Source organism: Pseudorca crassidens, chromosome 2, assembly GCF_039906515.1.
Source record: "Pseudorca crassidens isolate mPseCra1 chromosome 2, mPseCra1.hap1, whole genome shotgun sequence".
Lineage (NCBI taxonomy): Eukaryota > Metazoa > Chordata > Mammalia > Artiodactyla > Delphinidae > Pseudorca > Pseudorca crassidens.
This window is the reverse complement of record NC_090297.1, coordinates 138,765,417-138,791,100: the sequence shown is the minus strand read 5'-3', so window position 1 is coordinate 138,791,100 and position 25,684 is coordinate 138,765,417. Positions and strand designations below refer to the sequence as shown.

At 43.5% G+C, this 25,684-nt stretch overlaps 1 protein-coding gene and 1 long non-coding RNA gene across 4 annotated transcripts in view; one reads left to right on the top strand and one right to left on the bottom strand.

The window, feature by feature from the left end:
* C2H1orf21 (chromosome 2 C1orf21 homolog) overlaps positions 1–6,999 on the bottom strand; it is a 247,367-nt gene extending 240,368 nt beyond the window's left edge. For all 3 annotated transcript variants that reach the window (XM_067728901.1, XM_067728900.1, XM_067728902.1), the window contains exon 1: positions 6,710–6,999. The gene's annotated coding sequence lies outside the window, so the exon portion shown is untranslated. The remainder of the gene's footprint in view (positions 1–6,709) is intronic.
* A 45-nt stretch (positions 7,000–7,044) lies between these two features.
* On the top strand, positions 7,045–22,530 carry LOC137219806 (uncharacterized). Its single transcript, XR_010941253.1, has 3 exons — positions 7,045–7,831; positions 9,000–10,022; positions 22,238–22,530. It is a non-coding gene; the product is annotated as an uncharacterized lncRNA (long non-coding RNA).
* Positions 22,531–25,684: the final 3,154 nt, after the last annotated feature.

The following is a 25,684-nucleotide window of genomic DNA, read 5'->3' as shown; positions in this document are numbered from 1 at the left end:
TGGGCACGACAGAAGAGCTGATAATTCGGTGGGGTGACAAATAAACATAAATGAAGACCAAAACTAATAATGAAATAAAATAAACAACAAATAAGTGTTGCAGGAGTTCGTGGAAGCCAAGGGAGAAACCACTCTGATGGTCAGAGAAGACGCTCCCTGAAGGAGAAGGGATTTGAACTGAGACTCGAGAAATGGCTTGGACCCCAAGAGGAGCCACTGAGGGAGGAAAGCTCAAGGTCGGGCAGGGGTGGGTGTTCGGACGGCCACCAAGGGTAAGCAGAGCGTTTGTTTTGGGAGCTGTACCTAGACTGTCATGGACTCCTGGCATAGAAACCAGAACACCTGAATTTTCAGTAGATGTTAAACAACTCAAAGAGGTTCCTGGATTCTCACCTCCTTCCTCAAAATAGTAATAGTATCCGCCTGAGACAGAGTTAGATATTATGTAGCTTATTCCTTTATAACCTTTTAATTGTAAGAACTGTTACAAAATTATCTTAGGAAAATTGCTTTTGGCAGAACTTTCAGATAGAGCTGCTGAAGTCACCCCTTGGCATGTATTAATTATCTGTGTCTTTGAAAAGTTCTCTGCAAACCTCAGCCTGAGCCTGCAGCATCTCCTTACTCTACATCTGGCCTTTCAATCCTCTCCTGAAAGAAACTGTAGTGTTGATATAGGCTCTCCCCTGCACTGTCAACGACATGTGTAGATCTCCTTGTCAACTGTGGGGTTCAGGGAGAAGCTTTTAGCTGTGCCTGTGATGATACACACTGCATCTACTGGATGGTTGAGTGGGTGTCACCTACTCCACCGGCATCTGTGATGATGGGTATGAAAAATGCCCTCACAACCCAGCAAAGACCATCAACCTCTCATTCTCCTCCTTTACCTGCTCAGGGAAAAACATGTCACCAAGTAAGGTAGAAAACGTCCTAATATCTGGTGTAACAATAAGCTGAAACTACTGCAAAAACCACTGCACTCAAATAAAACACAGATCCATCAAAGAAAGGGAATTCTTACTTAAAAACAATTGTCCTCGTTTAAAGCACCTTCTTCCAAAAGCCCTGGAGCACTCAGGATATTGCGTAACTAGTGCTGGATCTGCTTCTGAAGTACCGTTTTGTAAAAAGACCAATCTAAGTACGTATGCAATGAGTCAATAGGCTGTGTTTTTCCAGTAGCAGTCCTCTTTCTCCCACTGACCCTACTGGTAGGGCCAACAAAGGTTATAAATTTATAAGGGAAAGCAACAATGTTAGGTCTTAGCTAAAGAATCCTTGCTTGGTAGAAATGTGTCAAGTGAGCTTATAAAATGTTCATGGAGAGCAGAAACCACCACAAATGAGAAAAAATTTGGTTCAAATTACAGTAATGTTTATTTAACCAACATTCATTTAACCAACATTTATTTAACCAAAGGAGAAAAAAATAAGGTACTGAGGATGAAATTAAACAAACCATTCTACTTCTGTGATTAGTAAGTAGATTTGGGTGTACAGGAAAGCCTTTCAATGGTGCCATATTCTCAAGATATGTTGTCTAATCTTTAAAAATAACAATAGTCGCCTAGATATTCCTTTATCTATTATCCAACATAGGCTGTAATAGCTAAGTGAAGTGAAGAAGCAAGTGCTTCTGCTACGATTAAAGGGCTTAAGAGCCTTTAAAAGTCAAAAACATTGTGCAATCAAAAGTGAAAACAAAAGCAGAAAGATCCCCCAGCTTGGGGGTGTTCTAACTCCATTCTTCTAAAGGTACAAAGCATGTATGCGGACTTCAACTCATGAATGCTAAACACATCTGCTGAGGTGGCGTGAGCCTGTGAAACAGGCAGAGGCAGGCATGTGCTGGAAGATCTGAGGGCTTGATGGAGAGAAGTGGGTGGAAGGAGTAAGGGAGGTGTAGGGGGCAAAGTAGGGCAAGGCAGAGGGGCCCTGAGGGTAGAAAGGAGAAGTGGCTGGAAGCAGAAAGTCTACACTGGAGCAGAGAGGTGGGAGGAGTCAGAGGGAAAGCGGGCCTGGAGATGCGGTTCAAGTACTGGAAAACGTCATTCTGAAACACACAACCCAAGTCTTGCAGGCAAAAGTAAGGTGGTGGGAGAAGAAGCAGGAGAGCCTATGGATGAAAATCTGTGGGACAGAAAAACATGGCAACACTTCAGAAAGGATAGGTAGATGAAAGGGACGCTTGGCAAAGGGGCAAGGTAAAAGGCAGCCCAAGGAGAGCGAACAGATGTAGGGGCAGAGCCACAGAATGAATGCTGGCAGGTTGAGTGTGCTCGCTGCATGAGACAAGTCTCAACTTTGCTTGTTTTATTTTAGAGGGACCAGCAGCGAATAGCAATTACGGCTCCCTTGAGAAAATCCAGTAACCAAGAGGTGGGGCTACCTGTGAGCTTCCCCAGGACCTTTCCCCGACTCCCTGACGCAGGCATCTTCTGGGAGAGACCCCAGCATGGAAAGCCCTGAGTGCTATGGCTGCAGTACAATGCCAAGTAAGACAAGGGTACATGCAAGAACTCTGAAAACCATAAAGCACCCTATAAATAGGAAGCATTGTTATTCACTGAATGCCTCGGACAAAAAAAGAAAGACCACAGTCACAATCAGGAGTGAAGAAATATTTGTCAACTACGGATATTATCTATATTCCAAATCAAGATGACCCTAACAAGAAATTCCTATTTGAGAAGACATTATGCTTGGTATGTTTACTTTCCTGTCCAATACTTCTCAACATTTAAAAACCCGACCTGAGGCATAATATGGAGCTCTTGATAAACTATCCTACTGATTTATTAAAATGGAAATCCGCATCTAATGCATTTCCAAGGAGGTTTTTGACACATCACAGATCTTAACTAATTAGGTTAATTCCATTCAATTCAATCACTCATTGAGTTATTCCAAGTGCAAGGTAGTGTACAAGCCGCCATGGGGGTTGCAGAGATGAGCAAAACAGTCTGCCTCTAACTACCTAGTTCGGTTAGTTAATCTTCTCAGTTTCCATTCAGATTGGGGCAGCTGCATCTCCTCTCACAAGTATAGAGAGAAAGCAATCTTGACATTATGTGACTACCCTACAAACTAGGAAATGCATTTTCCAGGAACACAATGAATTAAAAAGGAAAAAAAAAAAAGGACTTCTTTTTTTTAATTAATTTATTTATTTTTGGCTGTGTTGGGTCTTCGTTTCTGTGCGAGGGCTTTCTCTAGTTGTGGCAAGCGAGGGCCACTCTTCATCGCGGTGTGCGGGCCTCTCACTATCACGGCCTCTCTTGTTGCGGAGCACAGGCTCCAGACGCGCAGGCTCAGTACTTGTGGCTCACGGGCCTAGTTGCTCCGCGACATGTGGGATCCTCCCAGTCCAGGGCTCGAACCCGTGTCCCCTGCATTAGCACGCAGATTCTCAACCACTGCGTCACCAGGGAAGCCCAAACAAGGGACTTCTTAATACCTGGTGACTGCGGACACTGCTGTGTGTTCATTTCCATGTTCATCCTAGCCCAGTTTACGTGCAACCACTCTTGCCCTGATTGCATAACCACAGCATGTCAAGTTGTTTCTTGTTGCAATTGTAACTTGTAAAATTAAACTTCATAACTAAGGGAGTCAAGCAAAATAATTGCCTACTTTAAAAATATGTATGTATATAATTTACATGTCACTTTAGATAAGCTCTTGATTTACGATCTCTTAAAGTCACAACTGTCACCAACTTTAAAATACAGTTTCAGTGTACAATTCTCCCTGCACACAGGCCCTATCCCTGTCTTCTCAGTTTTCCAAGTATTATATATTGATCTATTGCAATCTGCCTTTCATGGTTTTTTTTTTTTTTTTTTTTTTTTTTTTTTTTGCGGTACGCGGGCCTCTCACTGTTGTGGCCTCTCCTGTTGCGACGCGCAGGCTCAGCGGCCATGGCTCACGGGCCCAGCCGCTCCGCGGCATGTGGGATCCTCCCGGACCGAGGCACGAACCCGTGTCCCCTGCATCGGCAGGCGGACTCTCAACCACTGCGCCACCAGGGAAGCCCCTGCCTTTCATGTTTTAATGAGAGCCTAAGTAATCACAGCTTTTACTTCTTCTCCCAAGCTCCAAGCCTTCTAAAATTCCAAAGATGTCCAAAAATGCACTTGCTTGTGCCTCACAGGGTTCCAAATTCTATCGATAAGTTCACGTGAAGCTGGTGATACTTATCACACTTAAGACCCTCTGTGAATAATCTCCTGCCCTCTCCTTTTCTAATGGGTGGTACCATGATTCTTTCTCTCCAACCTGGGGCATCTCATTCCCTGACAGAAAATAGCTAGAAGAAAGGGGCCACAAGGAGCCTGGAGCAAGCCACTCAGGATGTGACAGTCAAGTCTTGCCTGGTCAAAAATCCAACACAGTGCTGAGGCACCATCAACCTGGAAATGATATTCACAATGGGACACACTACCTTCCTCCTGGGTAGAGTTTCTGCATCAGTCACAGCAAATAGTGCCAATTAATGAACAAGCTTTTGATGTGTACCCTGTGATTCTTCAAGAAGCTCAAACCACTTCAGCTGTGGCCTATTAATTCCCAGAAATCCATGCTAGATGATAAAGTGAGATCAGGGGTGAGAGGGTAAAGGGTAAATTACTAGCCAATAAAACAAAATTATCAGCTCTCTCAACCACTGAAACTGAGTCAGCTGAAAAGGGAAGCTAGAACCTCAGGATCCTTCTAGGATGAACTTTTCCTCCCTATCAACCAAGTCCAGTTTTTCTTGGGAAAAATGCCCGAATGGAGATAAGCTTGACAACAGAAGCACCCCACTCCTTCGCAGGCATCTGCTCATCCAAGTGCTGAGTCCGCTTGTCTTTGTCGCTTTTCCGAGTAGCCCTCTGGAGCTGCTGGTTCTCTGAACCCAGTTTGCACAGCAGGAAACACTAAGGGAGGTTACATTTCAATGCTGCATTTCTGATCCGTGAACTGCTAGTTTAATGCAGAGATAAATACACTCAGCTGTCCTATCACTGGCACTTACTACTTTATAAGCAGCAAAAGAAAAATAGATAATTAAGTCTAAATTAATTTCCATGCCTGATCAATGGCATTTCCAAACAGCCAACACAGAGCATGTTCTATTGATCCTACAATCCAGCTCTAGAAGTATGAAAAAGGGGGGGAAACCCCCAGATTGAGCATCTTGAACTTAAAGACCCTTCAGAAACATCACCTTCTCCCCCCAAGAAAGCTAGAGTAGCCCAGGCCCACTCTACCCATAATTTTTTTCGATCCTGGTACATCCCAATTCTACCAACTGAAAGCTTATTCCATTAGGTGGAAGGTGAGCCCAGCCCATGAAGTAAGGAAGTGTTCATAAGATCTGTCTGTGTAATGAACGTGTCATTTCCCCAAACTGCCCAACTGTTTCCTTAAAAAAAAAAAAAAAAAAAACTATTACATGGAATGTATGGTGTCAGTCCCCTTCCCAAAGTCTGAGTCAGAGTATATGTGTCTTTAGTGAAGTTCTGGGTGACCTGGGTGTATCACTTTCAGACTTGCTCCAATAGCTGAACTTAGGGCCGTCTTCCAGCCACGGTACAAAATAAGCAACTATCTATTTTAAAACAATTTTCCTACCTCACATGCGATGGGAGATACCTCATACATAGGTCGTCAACTTCCTACTGGAAAACAATCACTTCTATCGCAAACTGTGTTTGTCACCTCCCAGGATTAATGCGTGTTTATGTGTATATATTTTTATCCTTGACCGTGCAACTCTTGGAGCAGAGAAAGCCACCCCAATTTTTACCGTCGTGCCTGAGACAATTCAGAGCTTTATAAGAGGGATGAATGGGAGATGAAAGGCTCTAAGCCCATGGGCTTCTCTCACACAAACAGTAAGTAGAAAAAAAAAAATTCCCTCCGACGAGGGGGTGGGGGCAGGGTGGAAGACCGGCGAAGGACGTCAGGCAACAAACCAGAGGCAGCTGCGGCGGCCGCACTTCGCGAACTGCCTGCAGAAGGGAGTGAAATCTTTCCCCAGTACAATAACCAGGCACCCTCTGGCTGCCTCGCATGGGCACGAATAATAAATACATCGAGGTGGGCAAATCGCTGCATCGAGACAAGTCACCCCAAAAAGGTCAAAACTTCAGAAATCCCGGGGATCACGGCACCCACACAAACACATCAATCAGCCGGAGCGGGAGAAGAGACTCGGAGATTTAGCAGAGAATTCTGAATTTTGCTTTTTCTTTCAAGCTCTGGCTTGCAAAGTACGGCGGCTACAGGCAAAGCTCGAGAGGAGCAGGAAAGGCTGAGGGCGGCGGGGAGTGCGGATGGGAAGGGAGGGGAGTCGAATCCCAGACACCCAGGCCTCAATGTGACGAAAGTCGTCAGCAGCCCCAACCGCATCCCAACCCCTCCGCCCCGGCCAGCAGACGCCCCCAGCAGCTCCCCCCAACCCCAGCTTCCGTCCCCGCCAGCCCCGCAAAGGCAGCGGCGGCGGCGGCAGCGGCAGGAGCAGCAGCAGCAGCAGTAGCAGCAGCAGCCCCGGCCCGGGCCGCGCGCGCCGGCAGCGCCACGACCGCGGCTCCCATCCCCGCCGCGCGGCAGGCACCCCGCAGGCCTCCCTCACAGCCCACCCGGGCGCGCCCGGAGCGGAACCCGGGCGGGCTGCGCCGCCAACTCCCCCCGCCCCAGGTCGGCGTGGGCTCACGCTTACCTTGGGCGCTCGCGGGGGGGGCTGAAGGTGGTAAGCCTCCCGCCCCCCGCCCGGATCCTCCTCGCTTGTTTTCTTCCTCCCTTCTCCTCCTCTTCCTCCTCCTCCCCACAGTGAGTCCGGGTCTCCCCCTCCTCCCAGACGCCGGGAGTAAGAGCCGAAACCCCCGAAGCCCGGCCCGCGTGCGTGCGTGCGGGAGGCGGCGGCGCGCGGCCAGCTCTTCAGTATCTGAGCGCGGCGCGCGGCTCCTAACTAAAGTGTGAAAGAAGCGGCGGCCGCTGCACGGAACGTCCCCGTGGGAGTGGGCAGGGAGCAAGCCGGAGCTGGTGGGGAGCGAGCGAGCGAGGGAGGGGACCTGGAAAAAGGGAGGGGGAGGGAGGGAGGGGACCTCCTCGCCCAGTCACTCACTCGAGGGGCGGGGGCAGCCAGACACTCCCCCACCGCCGGCCCCTCCCCGCGCCCGGCTCCCGCGCGCGTCCAGCACCCAGCCTCGCCCCTGGGAACGGCCTGCGGAGGCCGCGAGGGTGCCGCGCACCCCGGAGAAAGGGACCAGGAGAGCGGGTCTGCCAGGGCTGCAGAGAGGGAAGGAGGGTGAGGACGGGCGTGTGTGTGTGAAAGCTGCGTCCTGGGCCTGACACCCGGGCGGTGGCGTGGAAGCCACGGGGCAGCTCGGAGGCCGGGGCGGCCCAGCTTTGCGGGAAACCCAAGCCAGCCCTTGGGCCCAGCCGCGGGGCTGCGCCTGCTGGAAGCAGAGGGAGGGAAGGCCGGGCATCCTCGCCGCGCCGCGCGGCCCCTCCCTTCGCTGGACCGGCGGGCGTTGCCCAGCAGCCCCGGCCCCTGCCCCGCTACCCTGCCCTGGAGCCGCGGCGCCTGCAAGATGAATGAAGCGTCGGCCACTGGGCAGAAGCTGCACTGGGGAGGGGAAGGAGACACCGCCTGAGACTTCGCGCCCTGCGCCCTCTCTTTGCCTCTCCGGCCTCTTGGGACTAAAGGGCGGAGGCCGCGCCTGCAAGGCGCGTTTGGGATGATTGGGGATCCACAAAGATCGCCGCCCACCATTTTACCTGCTCAGTTTTTTGTGGACACTCACAAGAGGTCAACCAGTTTCTCACCCTCTGGGAGAAGGTATTTTTTCTTCTTTTCCTGGGCATACTGGGTGTTTCGTGTGCGCCCTGAATTGATCTTTCAACATTGATAGTGGTTGGATGTCTTTTGTGTGGCTTCCCCGCGCTTCGCTGCTCCTGCATTGCCCTAGACACGTGAGGAATGCCAGGCCTCCAGAGTGAGGACACCCAAGAAAACAAAAGGGGCAAAAGATCCTCCCTGGGTCCCGTGGATTACACACAAACCGAATCATTTCTTACTTTGAGCCAAGATGAAGTTGGAAAACAGGAAAGGACACATCGGAGCTGTGACAGTGATGAGACACTTACTTGAAAAGCAAATTCATAATTTAGTTTAATGAAATGAGTTAATAACCCACCCATAATGTCTAGGAAGTTGGCCTTTTTGAGCAAAAAGAAAAAAGAAAATGGTTTTCCAGTGTTTTTACTTTTTTAATTTGAAAGGCTGGTATCACATTGTTTTTGAAACTCCTTTGTATTCCATTTTTTTTTAATTATCCATATTCTGGTTTATTTTTCTCTTTGGAACCAGAATTCTTTGTAATCTGGCCTCCCGAAGAGGAGTGGTTTAGAAGGGCTGGTGGGCCAATTAGGATTCCAGTCAGGCACTGCAGCCACCATCTCTGTTACCTTAGGTGACTTGTTATTTCTTTCAGCCTTCCTTCCCTCATCCGTAAAATGGGATTGGTGATACTAGTTCCTATCTCATAGGCATGTTGTCAAAATAAAAGGAAAATAAAATGAGGTGGCAATGCATATAAAAAACTTTGCATAATGCCTGACACATGGTAAGAACTCAATAAATATGAGCTGTTCTTTCAAATATATAGTTTAATCCCAGATTTGGTAATTTGGTAGACTTTTTTTTTTTCTCTCTTTGCATTCCTTCTTAAAGTTGGGAGTGAAAATCCATCTGCTGGGTTTATCCAAATGTAGTCAACATTTCTCTGGGGTTTTTAGGCCACTCCTAAAAACCTCCTATGGTAAGATGAAAGAAGTATATCACTAAGATGTGTGTGTGTGTGTGTTTATTTACATATAATTCTATATAAAAGAATGCTTGAGGATAACCAGGTTTTTCTCTTTCCCCAATTCTCTCCTTCCCTCACTACCACCTGAATAGACCAAGCTCTATAAATGTTGACCTGTGTTGTAATCTATCTTTTCAGGGCTCAGAACAGCGACTGGCACCATAGATTTCTTGAGAGCAAGGCAATGTAGGTCTCCTCTGAATTGATAACCTCAGAAGTACAGAAGGCCACAGAGCAAGCACTCCATAAATGTATAAGTTTACAAAATCCATACTATGAACTTTTAAAGCAAGTTTTTAATTATTCAAAATAATACATGTTCACTGTGGAAAAATTTCAGAAACTCAGCCAGGTATGAAGGAAATAAAAATCACCATAATCCTACCCTCCAGAGAGAAGTACTCAGTAAGTGCTTCAAGTATATCCATTTTCCCTTCATTTATTTCATTATTATTCAATCAGCAAACATTTGTTAAGAACCTAGTTTAGGGACCAGACATCTTCCCAGGGCTGAGAACAGGTGGTATGTTGTGTTAATTCTCACTAGAAACTACTCCTTAGAAGCAACATTTTATGTGGTAGTAAGGTTCTCAGGATAGTCACAAAAGTCCATGAAAGGAATCCCATAATTAACCTATAATGCTGACCAGAAACAATCCAGGTTTTGTAGGGTTTGAATCACTTACAATTTGGGGAGCCACTTTCCAGATAAGGAAGCTAAAAGTGCAAAAGCCCCCCGGGAAAGGCTCATGTGAATAAGGTGTCGTGGAAGTTAAACCCTTTTTGCCTCTCAGTAAACCCTGTTTGGTGCTGGTATTTCTGTAGAAATTAACTGCTCTGATAAACATTTTTTTTAATGTGAACATTCATTTCTCATTTACCTGGGATCCCTGGGGCACCTTTCCTTTCTCCCCCAAATGTGGAGGACATGGGAGTGGAGATTCCCATCACCACCACAACCATGACACACACACATTTTCTTTCTTTTTTTTGTTTTTTGGGCCTTGCCAGGGCGCATGCAGGATCTTAGTTCCGAGACCAGGGATTGAACCCTGCAGTGGAAGCTTGGCGTCTTAACCACTGGACCACCAGGGAAGTCCCCTGCACACACATTTTCTTGCACGTAGCCACAGCAGGGGCAGTGGGACCATGGTGATTCGGGTAAGGACTGCAGAAGAGAGGGTAGGAAGGGTACAGTGGGAGGCGGGGTGCAGACAGGATGGGCCTCTGAGGTGCTGCAGAGGCTTAGGTATGTACCCTAAACCAGTGGTCCTCAACCTTTGTGGTACCAGGGACTGGTTTTGTGGAAGACAGTTTTTCTGGGGGGGGGGTTGGGCAGTGAGGCAAGCAATGGGGAGCAACGGGGAGTGGCAGATGAAGCCTCAATCACTCGCCAGCCACTCACCTCCTGCTGTGCGGCCCTGTTCCTAACAGGCCGAGGATCGGTACCAGTCCATGGACCGGGGGTTGGGGACCCCTGCCCTAAACCACATAGCAGGAGTTGCCTGCACAGCTGTTTGGTCAGCACAATCTCAATCTACTATACATTTGTATTAGACTGTGCTAATTACTTCACCCCTCTGTGCTTATGTATCTTCAAACACTCTAAATACAATTTTCAAAAAAAAAAAAAATCTCTTTTGCCCAGAAAAGTTAAGTTTTAACCTTCAAAAGCACTTCTTTCATAACTGATTTTCTTTTATTTCTAAAGCTTTAACTTATAAATATTTGGCTCTATAGAACCATTTATAACACATAAGTTTGAAATTTTTGTTTATGTTTCTTTTAAGTACAGCGTTATGGATTGAATGTTTGTATCCCCGAATTCATACGTTGGAGCCTTAATCCCCGATGCTGGTGGTATTAGGAGGAGGTAGGCCTTTGGGAGATGAGGTCATGGTGGGGAGCAGGAGGCCTCATGGTGAGATTAGTGCTCTTATAAGAAGAACCCAGAGAGCTCTCCTCCACTCCGCCTCTCCCCACCCAGAACACAAGCAAACCGGGAAAAGGGCCCTTACCAAGAACTTGACCATGCTAGCACTTTGATCTCAGACTTCCAGCCTCTAGAACTGTGAGAAGTAGATATATCTTGTTTAAGTTACCCAGCCTGCGGTATTTTGTTTTAGCAGCCCAAACTGACTAAGACATATAGGGTCCCTTTATCACTGACTGTAAAAAAAGAAACCAATGAAAGTACAGGTTGATTGAATAAAAGATAGTAAAATCTATACACTGCTGCCTCCTATAATTTCTCATATGAATTTAAATGAATTCAATTTATGTGATTTCTTTTTTCTTTTTTTTTTTTTTTGCGGTACACGGGCCTCTCACTGTTGTGGCCTCTCCCGTTGAGGAGCACAGGCTCCGGACACACAGGCTCAGTGGCCATGGCTCACGGGCCCAGCCGCTCCGCGGCATGTGGGATCTTCCCAGACCAGGGCACGAACCCGTGTCCCCTGCATCGGCAGGCAGACTCTCAACCACTGTGCCACCAGGGAAGCCCTATGTGATTTATTTTAAAAAAGCTTCCAATCTGGTTAATTTTTCTGAATAATCAAGTCAAAAGTAGCTTTGGCAGGATTATTCAGAAACAAGTGATCCTAAAATAAGTACTACTCTGAAATGTGCTTTCTTTGTACTTGCTCCGTGCAATAACAGCTAACACTGATTGTCTGCTGTGTGGTAAGCATGGTATTATGTAATTCATAATGTACATGAGCTAACTCACTTCATCTTCCCGGCAAAGCAATCAGAGAGATATGAATATTATCATCATTCCCATGCAGATGTGGAAATGGAAGCACAGAGGGGTGAGTTAATTAGCACAAGGCCAAGATTGATTTTCATCAGTCAAATGCCAGAGCCCACATTCTTAACTGTTGGAAACATGTTTTCTCTTCAACCTCTCCCACTTTTATACCTCAGTCTAACTCCTACAATGGCTGAAGAACCCCAGCCTCTGAGTTTCTGAACCTTTGGAAAATCCATAGTTGCTCTCACTTGCTGAAATTTTACAGACTTATACTACTGGGGTCCTTCCATATCTTTATGGTGGCATCAAGATCAGTAGCTATTGATTTGAGACTAGATAGTTGTGTGTGTGTGTGTGTGTGTGTTTAAATGTTTAAATCTTCTTTGGGGGTACCACAATGCACATTACCCAGGTAATGGACCCAAAGCAGTTGTGGATTGAGTGTTGTTTTTGTATTTTTCTTATAATGGTTAATTCTAGTGACACCACACAGCTCCTTCTGAATGGTTGGGGCTACATCAGAGCAGGGAGTTTAAAGTCAGTGCTAACAACTTGCTAATGGTTCTAACTGGTCTCTCAACTATGTGTGAAGTACTTTGAGTAACCTGATTTTCTAGATAGGAAAATTATGATTCTTACATCTGTTTTTTTTTTTCTTCCTCTGGTTTCTCCTTAGGGTATGTATTTTCTTTATTTCATTTTCAAAATTGGAGTAGATGAAAACATGGAACATAGTCACTTGGAGCAAGAAGTGTTAGGAATCCATGACCAAGGAGTGAGATTCAGCCACAGGTCAAAGAGAAGAATGGAGCAGAGGGAGGGGAACTCCCGGTACCTGGGAGGGGTCGGCCAACCACCACCCCCCACCCCCGCCCCCAGGCTGTCTGCTTCCTCTCCTTGTTTCATGGCCTTCTCCACATAGCGGAAGTTCGCTTTCCAGCTTGGAGCCCCTTTTCTCAGGTCACACAACAGCTCCACCACTGTGGGTGTAACAGATGAATCTCCAGACGCTGAAGTCATTGGTTCTTACTGGTATCCACTAGAGTCCTATCTTGCTTCCAGCTTATATGTGCTAATAGTATTGTTATTTCACGTGTTGGTCTTGTCTCTCCAATCAACTGTAAGCTCTGTGAGAACTGAAGACCTTGATGTTCCTATAGCACTCGAGCCAGGCAGTGGGAACTCTATACAGCCTCAGGAGTAAGGGTTGCTATTAACTTATTAAGTCACTATGTGGGCTCCTCTTAGTGACAATGGAAATGAAATATTGACATCCAGAAACTTCAGCAACTGTGATATAACCAAAGGAATGTGGCTAAAGTAGAAAAGGAAATTGTGTGCGTGTGTGTGCGTAAGTGTGGGCGTGTGTGTGAAAAAGAGAGAGTAAAAACAGAAACAAACAAAAATTTTTCATCTCCGTCTCAACTTTCCCTCTTTGAAAACCCCCTCTCCTTCCCCTACTCCCTTTCAGAAAGTGAAACAATATTGAGGAGGTAAACATAAAAAGTTGCAGCTTCCTTCACCATAATTAACCAAGAACCCCTAAAAAAGCTAATAAGTCATTACCTCTCATTACACTGCAGTTCAAAAGCTATACTGGTTCTGATGTTATGGACTGATTTCAGATTCAATTATTGAGAATTAAAGTTTTTATTTTATTTTATTTTTCTGTTACAAAGTGTTAGTTTCTTTTTTATTTTCAGTTGAGATATAATTGGAGAATTAAAGTTTTTACAAGTTAATGGAAAATATTGCTGTCATTGAGATATCAACAACCTACTCTTTTCAGATCATATTCTTAAAGGAAGGAACTGAAAAATTCCAAAACAAGTGTTTCAAGTGGTTTTTGGGTGTTAGTGTATATCAAGCAGTTTTCTAATCTCCCCCACATGTTTTAACTGATTTAAGCCCCCCTGCAATGCTATAAAGGAATAAAGTTATTAGGAATATCTCCATTTTCTAGAGGCGAGATCTGAGGAACAGCAAGGTTAAGTAATATGGCCAACACCAAGCTTACCCCAACTAATAAGTGACAGAGCTGGGGTTTGCTCTTAGATCTGCTGCTTAGACTACACGTTGACGGTGGCCACTGGGCACAGAAAAGAACAATTTTATCTTCTGGAATCTGCTAGATGATAGGTAGCCTCAGTACACTTTCCGTCTTCTCCAGAGTGGTCTTTATCACTTGCGAGGGGCCAGAACAAGAAAAAAGGATTAACCCTGTCAGGCCGTGACACCTGCTGGCTAATCAGAAGCTTCCTGTGGGTTCTTCTAGCCAGAAGACTATTGACAGAGGTAGGAGATTACAGCGCAAAGGTGGCTAGAAGGCTTGAGACATGATGACATTTCTATGCTTCAGCATTCAGTTTAATTAAATCAGTCCTTGGTCCAAAATACCTCTGTCGATGAACAGCTGTGCCTTATTCAGAACGCTCAGTGTCGATGTAAGGTAAGCATTAGCATGAACATTTAAAATGCTTTCACCAGTTTGAAATGGTGGCTTTATTCTTTTCCTCCTTTCCTCCTTGCTTAGTTCTGCAACCCCAGTCCGGGCCTCAGTCCCTCTCTGCTGGACTCTTAGTCAGTCACCTTGGCTTCAGACCCTCTGGTTGAACACTATCCTTGTTGCTGTCAGAGTCCCTTCTCTAAGGCACAGATCCATTTAGCTTACATGCCTCCAGCTCTTTGATGGTCCAGAATGAATTCTAAACTTCTCCATCACGACACAAGACCTTCCATAATTTGGCCTCTGCTTACCTTTCCAGGCCGATTTTCAGTTCCAATCGCTAACTGGATGGATGATGGCCCAGCTACCCAGCTGATTTGCTGTTTCCCATTCCATATTGTGCTGTGTTCTACCCCTGTGCCCTTGCTCATGTCCCTCTGTGTAGACTACTCAAACCCCTACACATATCAAGAGCTTGCCGCTCAGCTGATCCCAGTGTTCTCTGCCACTCACTAGCTCTGTCATGTGGGGAAGACATCTTGACCACTGAACCTCAGGTTCTTCATCTGCAGCAGAGTGACCATACTATGTATATAGAGAATTAGAAATAAAGGCTGGTGTTTGGCACACTTAGCTATTTGTAGATGGCTACTGTATTATCACTTGTTCTCTGCGGTATGGCTTAGAAGTCACTCGTTCTGGGAAGCTTTCCAAAGTCCCCCTTGTCAGAATTGAGCTCTTCCTCCCCCACTTCCTATTGAAGTTTTAGGGTTCTTTTAAAGGCCTTTGAGATTTCGTTTATTTGTTATAGTACTTAACCCATTCTGACTAATACATGTCGAATACGTGTCTTGCAAATTGTACAATTCAGTCGTTCTCAGTATATCGACATGACTGGGCAACCGTCACCACTCTGTAATTCTGGAACATTTTCACCACCTCAAAGAATAGGAGGGTTCCAATTTCTCCACATCTTCCCAGACGCTTGTTATTGCCTGCTTTTTTTCTTCTAGCTGTCCTAGTGCGTGTGAAGTTGTACCTCATTGTAGGCTTGATTTGCATTTCCCTAATGACTAATCATGCTGAACACCTTTTCATGTGCTCTTCTCGTGAAGCTTGCTTATAATGGCAATTGCTATAGCCAGCACCTGGTTACCCTTTACATTTCCTACAACCCTTTGCTGAAAGCTTTGTAAATGGTGGGGCTCAAATTGTGTTTCATGAATGAGTTATTTATTCCTAAAATCACCCACTAGGTATCCTAATATGAACTGACTGTGGAGAGAAGAGAGAGAACAAAGAATGTATGGAGAGGGCTTCCCTGGTGGCGCAGTGGTTGAGAGTCCGCCTGCCGATACCGGGGACACGGGTTCGTGCCCCGGTTTGGGAAGATCCCACATGCCGCGGAGCGGCTGGGCCCGTGAGCCATGGCCGCTGAGCCTGCGCGTCCGGAGCCTGTTGCTCCGCAACGGGAGAGGCCACAACAGTGAGAGGCCCGCGTACGGCAAAAAAAAAAAAAAAAAGAATGTGTGGAGAAAAGAATAGAGCAAAAACCCCCAAAGAATACAGTGCCTATTATTCTGAGAGTATCCAAATTACATGTTAAATAATACTTTACAGCTATTAAAGATAGCCTGATATTTCTACCAGGTGATTTGCTTTCATTGCATTTTCCCCTCGATTAGTTGGGCAGATTCAATAAGGAGGTATTATGTAAAAATTAAAACTTTTTGGTTTTAAGTGAGAGAAAAAAAGAATTAAACTGGAAAATGTAATTTTCAACTCATGATAATAATTGAGCACAAGGGCTTAACTCCTTCCTGCTCCTTCAAAGGAATTTTTAAAAATAGGAGGAAATCTGTAACTATCTGAGAAACTCAATTAAGATGCTACCACAATCCAGAAAAATCTAAAAAATATTTGTTAGATACTTTCTTTAAACGAAGTGAGACCCATTTGAAAGAATAATAAAGGCAACCCTCAATCTGCTAAATGCAAAAGCAAGACCCAAGGAACTAGAAGAAGGAGTTTGTGATGGAATCTCACTGTCACCCATGCAGAGAGGCTGGAGCTAGACTTGCCAGGGAGTAGTGAATCATCCCTACAAACCTCTTGGAAGTGTACCAAACAGCCAAGGGCAGAGTCAGATCCCACTGCAGTAGTGCTCAGGGCCAGGTGGTAAGGGAGATACTGGAGAGAGAGCCTAGCCCAGGCAATGGTGGGCTACCCCACAACAGGCAAACTCCGCCCCCCAGTAGAAGGCTCCCACTCACCAGGGCTGCCTGCCTTCCTTAGAGATCCATGCTTGAGTTTCATGTCCACCTTGTCAGGTTACTGCTCTGATGGGTATAAACTGCTCCCTTCTTCCTGTGCTGAAGAAAGTGGTGGTGTTTTAGTTAGGCTTTGTTCATTGTAAGGAATAGAAGCTTAATCATACTAGCTTGAGTTGGAGGGACTAGGAAGAATTACTGTAAGACTTTAGAAAGCATCATAGGAAGCAGAGTCCTTCTGGAAATTCACGAACAGGAACCCTATAATGATTAGGCCTCGTGGACACCAGGGTAAGGAGCAAAAGCAGGAACCCACAACTGATAGGGTTCCATACTGCTCCTACATGTCTGCCCCACTGTAAAGAATTGTCATGCCTCCTAGGAATTCTCATCACAAGGAAAATATTTTTTTTCTTTTCTTTTCTTTTCTTTTTTTTGGTATCTCTGTGAGATGATGGATGTTAACTAAATTTATTGAGGAAATCATTTCACAGTATATGTAAGTCGAGTCATTACACTCTGTACCTTAAACTTATACAGTGTTATATATGTCAGTAAAACTGAGGAAAAAACAATTGTAATGCCACTGAATGAGAATGATATTATTATTGGTGATATATCAAATAGACTCTAATTCATATGTACGCCAATCACAAATTTAAATATTTTATGAGTAGTAGCAATTTACTTTTCAAAATACCACACAGTAGTTCACAGTGGCTGAGATCCACTGTGGTCAGCAAAAGAGAAAGGCTGGTATATTTCCCAAAGTAGAGAAATGTATAGGCCACATTCTTTGATGGCAGTGCAGTAAAACTGGAAATGAATCAAAAGGAGATTTTTTAAACCCACAAAAATTTAAAAATTCTATCCTTGTGTGTAATAAAGATGAAAATTCAAATAAATGGGAAAGGCTAGATTATGCTATAAATAGTGTTGGAACAAACTGGTAACAATTTACAAAATGACAAAATTAGATTCTTACCTTGAGAAATATATAAAAATAAATCCCAGATGGCTGACATTTTTAAATGTGAAAAGTAAAGTCACTTTTATATTCTTTTCAGTAGAAAAATAAATAAATCATAGGTAAATTTTTATGTAATCTTGAAATAGGTAAGGCTTATCTAAGCAGAAATCATAAATGAAAAGATCACTAGTTTTGAATGCATGAAACAATTGTACATTAGAAAAACATCATAAACAAAATTAAAAAGTAAATGACACATGGGTAATATTTGTGATATATTTGATAGATAAATGGTTAGGTCATTAATATGTAAAGAGTCCTGTAAACCAATAATAAAAATGCACAAATTTGATAGAAAACTGGTCAAGGATGTGAAGAAATAATTCATCAAAGATGAACTATAAATTACTAATAAAATAAATAGTTAAATATTACTAGTGTTTAAAGGAAATAAATTAAAAACATGATGCCATTTTTTCCCTAACTGACAAGGGTTTTTTTTTTTAAATACTGTCTTTAGAGTTAAGGAAGGTTTAGGGAAACAGGTACCCTTATATGCCACTGATAAAGTAATTTATCAATATAGATCAAAAGCATTAGAAGGTTGCATGCCCTTTGCCTTAGCAATTACTAGCCTTCTAGGAATTTATCATAAGGAAATATTCAGAGATGTATGCTAATACATACCGTGCTAAGGAGTTTTTAATGATATGGGGAAATGTTTGATACATTATACTATAAAAAAAGGATATCAAATTATATGTTAGCAAGATCATAAAAAAGTTAAAAGATATACACATATGCTCTGAAAAATATTAAAATGTTAATGATTTCTGTGATAGAATTTGGGGTGATTGATTTTAAAATATATTTCTTCATTTTTCAAAGAGCACATTTTACTTTTATAGTTAGAGAAAAAGGGTATTGAAAACAGTCTACTCCTTTAAGAATCTTTCCCTAAGAACAATTAAAGAAGTATAGCTATTGGGACTGAAAATGACCTTTAAGATTTTTAGTTCAAACCCCCATTCTGCTCACTGCAAACTCATTTAGCATTTATACTATAATTAATACGTTTTGAGATTGCTCTTTTTTCTTTAGGTACATACACATATACATTCATATATATGTATATATATGTATTTGTTTATCTAGAGTTTTCAGAGGAGTGTCGTACAAATACAAGACCTTAGTGGACAGGTAAAGAGACAGTGTTCTAAGGATGTAAGGATGAGAGGAAGGAGTGGCTGGCTATTTTAAGTCTTTGCTCCCTGGCAGGGAATATTCTGGGCATCCTTTTTTTAGGTTGATTAACGGCCTGTTAGATACCGTCTACCCGGAGATGGCTTCAGTGGCAGACATTGGGATGCACTTGCAGACCTCCAACCAGAGAGAGCTCAATTGACCAATGCCCCAGCTGTTGCACACTGAAACCCATGGCTGAGTCTGTGCAGAAGTCATACTTCCCAGTGTCTGTGCCCAGCCAATGGCTGAGGGCAGCAGGGATACTAGCAGACCCATTCCTGGGAGACACAGGACTCCTCTGACAGCCAGCTTTGCCCCCAGGACTCTCCACTCTTTGCTGAACCCTCCTCAGACTGCTCGGCAGCCTAGAACACTTCAACCCAACTTTCCCTTCCTCTCTCCTTCACTGCTGCTCAGACTTGCCCTCCCAGCCTTCTCTGGGCTTCTCCCTATTTTTTCCTCATAGAAGCATTTTCCCTAATAAAATTTTTGCATATTTAATCCCATCTTGGCGTTTGCTTTGTCAGAGGACCAAGCAAACATAACTTCCCAGCAGTTTTGAAACCCTGAATATTGCTGCCCTCCCCAATCTTTAATGTCAGCAATTAATTCAAATTTGAAATGTGTATGGGTCAGTGCTAGCTTGTGGAATACACGTGTTTGTGACTAGCACTCTCCACTGTATTTAACTCCTTTGAAGGTAGACAAAATACACTGACAAGCTAATTCGCATTAAGAGAATTAAACAAAAAAATCATAAAAGCTGCCATTTAGCCCTTTTTTTGTAGGGGGAGGGGTGGTGTCACATATTCTCCAGAGCTTGGGTTAGCCTGTGTTAGAAATATTAAAATCATGTGGTTTCAGACTATGGTTTCTTAATCTCTCTTTGTACACGTATAGTTGCATCTTTCCTTAACATTTCCCTGTAGAAATATAGCTCGATGGGGTACAACACCTTTAAATGCTTGACATAACCATTGCTAACTGAACCCATGGGGCAGAAAATGCTTATTTAAATGCAGTCATTTCAAAGTCCTTCGCACTCTCAGCTATGAAACAGCTGCAACCTTTTGTTGGCAGAGATAGCCTGTCAGGAAGTCACCTTGTGATGCACTGTTACAGCTAGACGGCTGTAACCCACACTCCTGAGGTTCAGAAGTGGCCAACAAGCTGGGGACTGAGCTCTCCATGGTGTCACTTCCCCTGAGGGTGGGGGAAGATGCACCTTATAGGTGATAATGATCAGTGGGCTTTGATACACAATATGTGCTAGTTCTCTTACCCAGCACCATAAACATTCTGAAGTGCAATCCTGTGTACCATCCAGGTTGACCACCATATTCCTATAGGTAGGGGATTCAACTCTAGATCTGGGCTCCAAGTGAGAGAAGCTGCCATTTCTACTGGATGTCATGCCTCTGAAGACAGACAAAACACAGTGACAAATTTCTGTGAGAAGCGACCAGTGTTCCCTTCACCACTGGGACTGACCTGCTGTCACCCCCTCTTGAGTCTTAAGGAGAACAGCTTAACATAAAGCTAGTCAACAGAAGATTCAAGATTTCAACCCACGATTTTCTGATTCCAAGGGTATGATTCTTTCACAATACTCACTGGATGAAGAGCCAGAGGCTCTGGCCTGCACAGATTGCCTGCACTGCTCACTGCTGTGCCACAGCCTTCAAGCTGTTTTAGATCCAACTGGGCTTGGCCATCGGATATGGGGGTGGAAGAGCAAAGACTGCAGCAGCTTATATGTATTGAGGTTTCCTGTGTCCAGGCCCAGTGCTAAGGGTTTGATCTGAATTATTTCCGTTTGATCCTCACAGCATCTGCATGGGGAAGGTGCCATTAAAATACAGACTTATATTCATTAATATAAATTATATTATATTTAACAAACATGGAAGCACACAGAAGCTTATGGAGTTTAGGTCCTTATTCAAAGTCACAAAGCTCCAGATTACAATATGGGCTTATGTTTTTTACATTTATTTATTCCATACCCTCCCAAAAAAGGATTCGAGGTTGATAAATCATGTCATAGTGATCAATCATAGAAGATATTTTTACAAGGAGAAATGACTTTAGTGGAAAGTGAGGGAAGGATGATTCAGGGCAGGCTCCAGTAAACCCGGCTACTACAGGAACCAACACATCTAGGCTAGTCTGTGTCAGAGACTAATTTAATTTAGGTTGTTAACTGTAAATTACGGTCATATTTTACTGGATTGCCCATGCTTGGGGTTATTCATCACTCCTCCCTTTCTCACACCTGTCCAATCATTTGGAACTTAATCTCCTCAAATGTGGCCCCTTCTCTGCTCTCATCAATGTTCCCTTTTCAGGTTCTCATCATCTCTTGCTGAATATGGAAGTAGTTTCCCAACACTTTTTCCTCCCTCTGTCCCTTTTTTTCTCTACACTATCACCAGAATCCTGTTGCCTTTGCTTCCTAAATGTCTACCTTTCAAGTTTTTCTCTGTTTCAACTCAGAACCTACCATGTCTTGCCGGGATAGTGTGGCTATTTAATCTGTTTCCCTGCCTTTTGACCTCACTCCACTCCAATCCACCCTTTACATACCAACTGGGAAATATCAATTCTCTGCTTAAAATTATTTAGTCCCCTTTGGTGCATCAAAGGGCACTATCAAAAAAGTGAAAAGGCAACGCACGGAATGGGAGAAAATATTTGCAAATCATATATCTGCTAAGCAATTAATATCCAGAATTCATAAAGAACTCTTACAATCCTACAACAAAAAAGGCAAACAACACAATTAAAAAGGCAAAGGATTTGAATAGACTTTTCTCCAAAGGTGATAGGCAAATAGCTCATAAGCACATGAAAAGATACTCAACATCAGTCCTTAGGGAAATGCAACTCAAAACCACAATGAGACACAACTTCACACCCTTTAGGATAGCTACTATCAAAAAACCCGCGAAATAACAAGTGTTGGGGAGGATATGGAGAAACTGGAATCCTTGTTTATTGCTGGTAAGAATGTAAAATGGTATAGCTGCTGTGAAAAACTGTTTGATGATTCCTCAAAAAGTTAAACATAGAATTACCATATGATCCAACAATTTTACTTCTAGGCATATACCTCCCAAATTAAAATCAGGAACTGAAACAGATACTTGTACACCAATGTTCAGAGTAGCGTTATTCACAATAGCCAAAAGGTAGAAAAAAACCAGATGCCATCAACAGATGAGTGAATTAACAAAATGTATGTATGGTTAGATAGATAGATAGACAGATAGATAGATAATAGATAGATAGGAAGAAAATTCAGGCTTAAAAATGAACTTCTGATACATGCTACAAATGGGTGAACCTTGAAAACATTATGTGATGTGGACTGGCACAAAAGGACAAATACTGCATGATTCCACCTATATGAGGTTCCTAGAATAGGCAAATTCATAGAGATTGAAAGTAAAGTAGTGGTTGAAAGTAGAAAAGAGTCTGGGGATAGGAGCGGGAAAGTGGGGGAATGTATGTTTAATGAGAAGAGTTTCTGTTTGGGATGAGGGTGTAAAGTTCTGTAAAAGGATGAGGGTGATGTACATACAACATTGTGAATGTACTTAATGCCACTGAATTGCACACTTAAAAATGATTAAAACGTTAAATTTTATGTTATGTATATTTTACCACAATAAAAATATTATTTACTGTCAGGGCTTCCCTGGTGGCGCAGTGATTAAGAATCCACCTGCCAGTGCAGGAGACACGGGTTTGAGTCCTGGTCCGGGAAGATCCCACATGCCGCGGAGCAACTAAGCCCACATGCCACAACTACTGAAGCCTACGCTCAAGAGCCTGTGAGCCACAACTACGGAAGCGCAAGCGCCTAGAGCCTGTGCTCCGCAACAAGAGAAGCCACCGCTATGAGAAACCCGTGCACCGCAATGAAGAGCAGCCCCTGCTCGCTGCAACTAGAGAAAAGCCACACAGAGCAACGAAGACCCAACGCAGCCAAAAATAAATAAATGAATTTATTTTAAAAATATATATATACGTTATTTACTGTCAACAGGATAAAGTCTAGACTACTTAGCATGGCCAGTAAGACCTTTCATGTCCTCACCTCTGTCAATACCTCCAGGTTCCTCTCCCACATGTCTCCCTGACTATGATAAGGTACTTGAACTATGTTCCTTTCACCGTGGGTTTCCATGCCATCCTCCTTCCTTCAAATCTCAGCTCAGACTTCCTCCTCCAGGAAGTCCCCCCCTTGACTCGTCATGTTTAACTCAGCTCCCCATATCTGCACTTTCCATATTACTTAAACAAACTTCTACTCATCCCTCAGGATGGAAATTCACTGTAGTCCCTCTGTGAAGCTCTCCTTCCCTTTCTCAGACAGGGTTGCTTCTCCCAGGGTTGCTTCTCATGGTGTTTTCCCTGAGTGTATGTCTGTCTTCAAATTTCCCCTTTTTATAAGGACACCAGTCATGTTGTATTAGGGGCTCACCCTATTTCAGTATGACCTCATCTTAACTAATTATATCTGCAAGAACCCTATTTCCAAATCAGGTCACATTCTGAGGCTCTGGGGGTTAGGACTTCAACTTATGAATGTGGAGGTCACAATTCAACCCATAACACCACCTCATTTATCCCTCCCAACAGCTCATTTAAAAATTTGTCATTATTTCCATTTCACAGAGGATGAAATTGAGGGCTGGGGAGGTTAAGCAATGAACTCAAAGTAGAACAACCAGTGGGTTGCAAAGCTCAGATTCGAAACATGGCCTGTCTGATTCCAAATTCCAGACTCTTCTCATTATATAAGCAAAATACCTCTATTTACAGTCTCTGCCTTATTTCTTCTAGGCTTAGTAAATACCTGTCAACTATATTGAGCCTGGGCCTTTTCACTATTACATAATGAGTTAGTTCCACTTCCAAATATTTACTGAGTGTCTGCTACTGTAAGTATTTCAGGCACTGAGTTCAAAGATGACTTGAAACGTGGACCAGGTTTCAAGGCACTTAAAATTTAATGGGAGAGACAGACATATAAGCAAGTCACTGTTTCATAAGGAAATATTAAGTATTAGGTTGAGATTCAAGCAACTCTGCTGTGGAAGTATTAATACTAATTAATGGGATTCAGCCAATAATTTTTGTGTCGTCGCACAGGTGACAAGGGACTGCAGGAAGCACCTTTAACCTGCAGGTTTCCTTTGCTCCAGCACGTTGTCCTCCTTCATGGGACTATTGGAGAAGCGCTATCCACTGAGGAATTAATTTCTGAAGCAGAATGAGCTTCAGAGAAGCCTGATCTTAGCGTGATGCTCCTTTCTCTCCTTTGAGGTCATTCTACCTTTCTCAGGGAGAAGGATCTGGTTCTGGAGACATTTAATCTTAGTATGAAGTGACTCACTTCTCTGAGACAGATGATGAAGTTTCCACAATAAAACAGGAAGACATTTTCTTCCTTGCCCAGGCTCACCCTGAATGTCACAAATCTGCCCTTCCCTGGGGGAAAGTACACTGGATGTTGAACAAAGCCAATCTTTACCCCAGATCCCAAAGTCAGTCTGCTGGATGAAATATTTCTGACAAAGACACTTCTTCAAAGCACTGTTATATACAGTCCCTTGCCTTTAAGTCATCCAGTAAACTAATTACTATAGAACTGACATGACCGCATAGCCCTCTTAAAATGCACACAGACACACACACACACACACACACACACACACCCCTATGCATCAGAAACTCTTAATGAGCAATGATGGAATTCTTTGGGCTTCAAAGAAAGATCTGCTTGCAGACATGAAAATATCTGCTTTTAAAAAAATATTCACAGGATCAGATCACTTAAATTCTGAAATTTCCAGAGAGAGAGAAAGCACGAGAATCGGAGCAAGAGAGGAGAGAGGGGGCACCTCATTCTTAAAAAGGGAGGGGCACTACTTAACACTCGCTGCTTTTAACTAGATGTGGCAGAAAAAGAATAGTTAGTATTTGGGTTTCTATCTCAAAAATGGAGCCTCAAATATCTCCAAGTCTCTAAATCCTTCTTGACATGCTATTTGCAAATATAGTTTATTCATGCATTCATCCAACAAACATTTATTGAACATCTATTATGTGTAGAACACGTAGAGAAGGTTTTGACAGACTGATGGTTATGGTAATGCTCAATGTCAATGTTAACAACAACAACAACAACAGATAAAAAAATGCCCGCAGTGGCTTGTTATGGCCCATCTTTCCTTGTACCTGTGTCTGGTGTAAATGGCACTACCATTCTGTTTTATGTTGATGAAATATCAAAGTCAGTGGCTCACTCAGGTCTTCGTGAATAACAGTGGTAAAGTACTTAGGGAGACATAGTCTGGTGTTGGAGACAAGCTATGTCTGTAAGGGAAGAAACTAAGAAAGGAATGAGTAAAAACATTTTTCTCCCAACAGAAAATTCCCCAGTACTAAGATGCATGTTTTTGGAGTAAGCAACCACTTACTACAAGATTCTTCCACATCTGTTTATATGGCTAACACAGATGTATTAGTTGGGATGCGTTTGGCTGTAAGAACAGCTAATCCACCCAAAGTGGCTTAGATAAGAAGGACATTTATAATCTCACATAACAATGAAATATGGAGGTCAGGTGGTATCCGTGTCTTTAATTCAGCAGCTCAGTGAGTTCATGGGGGAATGAACTCATGGGGGAATTCATGGGGGAATACAGATTCTTTCTCTCTTTCTATTACACCATTTTCACTGTGTTGGCTTTTGGTTCCAGACATATTCTCTCATGGTTGCAAGATAATTACAGCAGTGCTAAGCATCATATTTTCACAAATCTATATCCAGTGGCCTAATGAGAAACATCTTCCTTTGTGTTCCTTTTGAACAGCAAGAACTTCCCAGAAGCTCCCTCTACTCTCATAATTGTCCAGAATTATGAGTCACATGCTTATTCCTAAACCAATCACTGGCAAAGGAAATTGAATTACCACAATTTATCTAAACCGACAAGATTGAACCCTGGGGACTTCCCTGGTGGCACAGTGGTTAAGAATCTGCCTGCCAATGCAGGGGACACGGGTTCGAGCCCTGACCCAGGAAGATCCCACATGCTGTGGAGCAACTAAGCCCGTGCGCCACAA